The sequence below is a fragment of the Apodemus sylvaticus genome, chromosome 4 (genome assembly GCF_947179515.1).
Source record: "Apodemus sylvaticus chromosome 4, mApoSyl1.1, whole genome shotgun sequence".
Classification (NCBI taxonomy): domain Eukaryota; kingdom Metazoa; phylum Chordata; class Mammalia; order Rodentia; family Muridae; genus Apodemus; species Apodemus sylvaticus.
Genome location: NC_067475.1, coordinates 61,844,543 through 61,848,815, shown reverse-complemented (window position 1 = coordinate 61,848,815; position 4,273 = coordinate 61,844,543). Strand labels below are relative to the sequence as shown.

The 4,273-nt window shown below is 43.9% G+C and overlaps 1 pseudogene; it reads left to right on the top strand.

Annotated features, from left to right (window-relative positions):
- Nucleotides 1–3,200: 3,200 nt before the first annotated feature.
- LOC127683590 (dnaJ homolog subfamily B member 6-like) lies at nt 3,201–3,833 on the top strand (annotated as a pseudogene).
- Nucleotides 3,834–4,273: the final 440 nt, after the last annotated feature.

Below are 4,273 nucleotides of genomic sequence, written 5' to 3'. Positions count from 1 at the left end.
CCTTCACATTTCCAGCAACCCATCCAAGAGTGCCCACTCAGTTTTTGACCATATATGGGCATAATGTCAGCTCCTAGCAGACAAGTCATTACCCCTCACCTAAGATCTCTAAAACCCCCTGGCCTCAGGCTAGGTACGTGACTTCCCACTTCCCACCCCATTCTCTGGGACCAGTGAGCCCATAAACCTGCATTTATCTGCCTCTATCTGGTCTATATTTGCAACACACACACACACACACACAGAGAGAGAGAGAGAGAGAGAGAGAGAGAGAGAGACAGAGACAGAGACAGAGACAGAGACAGAGACAGAAACATAGAGAGCAAGGCGATTACACACCTTTCCTCCCCGGGTTGCTTCTCCTCACGCTGTAGATGTAGCAATGAGAACAGTAATGGACACACTTTCCTACATTCCTCTGACCTTTGGCAATGATGAGTAGTTCAGGCTTTGGAAGGATTCACCCCACCAGTATCTGAAGGATTCAGGATGAGTCCATTGCCTGGGCTGGAGCTTTTAGAGGCATATGCTTCAGATTTAGTTTATGAGATTGGGGAAGAGGTTGCTGTAGTCTCTAGGAAGAAAATCACTACAGTTTCTTGTAGGCGATAGAATTGAATGGAAAGCCCAGACATTGTGCAATCACTATTCAACAACCAGACAGTCCATAGAATGAGTTTAAGAAAGGAGACAGTAGAGCAGAGGGGGAAATGTTGGTGGTGGTGTTGAGAAGAATCCATAGCAGAGTGGTTTGTGTGAGCCATGTCCTCAGCGGCCCAGATACTTGAACAGGTTAGTGGCACTCTTGGTGAGGCTGAGGAGGAGCGGCCTTGCTGCAGAAAGTATGTCGCTTTTGGTGAGCTTTGAGTGCTGTCTTTTTCTTCCTGCTCAATCTTTCTGCTTCATTCTCACCGTTGTGGTTGCGATGTGAGCTCTCTCAGCTCCCTGTTCCTGCCGTCATGCTGGACTTTCAATCCGCTAGAACCATAGCTAAAGAAGCCCTTCCTCCTTGGAGGAGCTGAGACCTCCTGCCTTGGTCTTGGTGTTTTTCTTAGCAACAGAAAAGTAACTAAGACACAGCAACCCACAGCTGCCACCTACAGTTAATCAAAGCTACCTTGCACTAGGGTTTTGCTACCGGATTCTTTATGTAATCTTATTTAAATAGCTCTAGTGTTACTCATTGCTTAGAAATACAAACAAACACCCCTAAACTAAACTATGTGAAATAATGGCAGTCAACCAGAATGACAGTATGCTACATTCTAAGTAACCAACCTCAGTGCGGTGTGGTTAGTGGCAAGGTTTTGAGGAATCAATTAGGTCTTGAAGGTATCAAGGTATCAGTTAGGTATAGCCTTCATGAATTCAATTATCGTTCTTATAAAAGGGCCTGCAGGGAGCTCCCTCGGCCTTTCTATCATGTGCGTTGCAGTAGAAGGCATCTTCTATGAAACATGAGATAGGACCTCAGCAGTCACTAAGTCTGCTGTCACCTTCATCTGGGAACTCTAAGCTTCTAGAACTATGAAAACCAAATTTCTGCTGCTTATAAACCATCTTCTTTATAGTACTCTGTTACAGTAGTCACAATGACTGAGACTGAATTCCTAGTTTCTAAGACTCCTGCTTTCAGCCCAAAGAGAGCAAGAGGAACAAATGTATCTTTCTATCTTTCCTACCCCAACCAAGTAAACAAAGCAGAACGCCTGGTACAGCAGTGTTTAAAGCACCATCCATCCAGGACTGTGAGGTGACTTAGAGGAAAAGGGTATATGCAACTGGGAGCTATTCCACCTGTGACAAAGTTCCCGAAATAAGGACTCTGAGACTTAATATTTCATGAATAAATGCCTAGGCCAATAGCTCTGGCTTGTTCCCTGACAGACCTATAACTTAATTACAGTTTATTCTATTCTAAGTCCTGCTGTGTGGTTAGTAACCTCCCTTCAGGTTCATGCTTCAGTCTCCATCAGCGTTTGGGTGAATCTCTCATGCCTGACTGTTTCCCAGAATCCTATCTCTCTGCTGAATGCCCGGCCTTCCAATCTTGCCTCAGCTCACTGGTCATATGTTTTTTGTTTGTTTGTTTGACGGGCATTGCTTCCATCAGTACAAGAGATTCTACGTAATGGCATTTGCTGCTAAACCCAAGGACATGCATTTTATCCCCAGGACCCACATGGTGGAAGGAGAGAACCAACTCCAACAAGTTGGTCTCTGATCTGCACATTTTCCTGAAGAGAGCATCTGGGAATCCAGTTACAGGGTAGAGTCCCTATGCTGCGACAGAGCAGGGTCCAAGAAGATGAGAAGGCTTAAGTTCATAAGTACAGAGTATCACAAAGACTGCCACCAGGGCTGGAGAGAGGGCTCAGCACTGAGAGCACTTGCTGCTCTCGCAGAGGACCTGAATTCAGATCCTAGCACTTGTGCATCTCACAAGCATCTGTAAACTCCAATTCCAGGGGATCCAAGGCCTTCTTCTGACTCCTGCTGGGAATCCAGCAGGCATATGGTGGCATAGACACACATGTAGCCAAAAGACACAAATAAAATAAAATAAGTCTAAAAATGAATAAAAAATATCATGATTGCTACCTGAGACATTCTTGAAGATATGCTGAGACTCACCCTCAATCATGGAGCCAGGCCCCTGAGACCATGTGTCTATTTTAAAGATTATTTGAGATGAAGAAAGAATGAGCTAAAGGGCCAGCCAGGAGGGGTCATCCCGCAGAGCTCACAGAGAGCCAGCCACGGGCTTAGACTTCTAGAGCTGAAAGCCAAAGCCCAGGGTGAAAAATGCACTCATTGACGATAACAACAGATTTAGTGAAGGGGAAAATATTAGTGAACAACTTCGAGACTCAGAAAGAACACTGAGCACTTTAGCAAAAATGTCAGCTTCAGCATTTGCTGGCTTACCTGGAAAAAAATGTTTTCCAGAGTCGACAGCAAAATAAAAATACTATTAATAGATAGTAATGGGCAGAAGAGAGGGCCCAGTGATTATGAATACACTCTGCTCTTGGGATGGAGTAGAGCCTAGTTCCCAGCACTCATGATGGCTGCTCACAAGCACCACCTCTAACTCAGCTCTAAGGGATCGATGTTTCTGGCATTGCCAGGCACCCGCACTCCTACACACATGCCCCAGCACATAATTAAAATACTGAAAATAATAAACAACTCATAAATGGCACCTGGAGAAAAATCCTGAAAGTAAAGCAGCAGCGGAGTGGAACTTCAAACAAGTAGCTGAGCATACAAGGTGTGATCAGATGCTAACAAGCGGGACATCTGTGACAAAGATGGCAAGGAAGGATTGAATGGCGGCACTGACGGAGGTGGACGTCATTTTGACAGTCATTTGAGTTTGACATGGCATTCTGGAACCCAGACAATGTCTTCAGGGAATTTTTGGTGGAAGGGACCCATTTTCAACTTGAACACTTTGAAGACCCATTTGATGACGTTTTGGAAGCTGAAGAGGTCCCGAGGAAGTAGAAGCTGAGATTCCAGTTCCTTTTTCTCTGCCTTCAGTGGATTTTCTTTTTTTGGAGGTGGATTTCCTGCCTGTGATACAGACTTTATTCCATTCGGGTCACTAGGTCATGGGGTCATTGATTCTCTTCAGCATCATTTGGCAGCAGTGGAATGGGCAACTTCAAGTCAACATCGACTTCAACTAAGATAGTCAATGGCAAAAAAAGGAAAAAAAATCACTGCAAAGAGAATTGTGGAGAATGGTCAAGAAAGTTGAAGACAGATTGTTAAAGTCCTTGACGATAAACGATGAGGAACACCTGCTATGCTTTGATAACAAGTAATTCATGCATGCATTTAACAGAAACGTTAAACCTTAGCAAGCACCATTTGAGGAGTAACCTGAACATTTTTTGTTTTTTGGGGGTTGTTTTATTTTTTTTTTTAAGATTTCAAACGAACTAGACTTTCTGTATAACTGTACTAATCCAAAGTATTTATAAAACAGCTCATCGGAGCCCCTATTAGTCATAGATTTTTGAGTTTGTTGTTGGGAACACAAAATAGGACCTTTTTTCCTCTTTAAAATTGTTGTAGTGTCTGTACACACTTTGCTTTAAACCAAACATACTCTGAGGTGAGCCCTGTGACTCTTGCGTAGTCCCAGGACGAGACTGTCATTAACACCAGTGTGGATCTGCTTCCCATTGTGAGAGTGTCATCCTGCGTGAAGCGAACATGGCTGGATGAATCTTCTACAGAAATATTTCAATTGTATTATCAG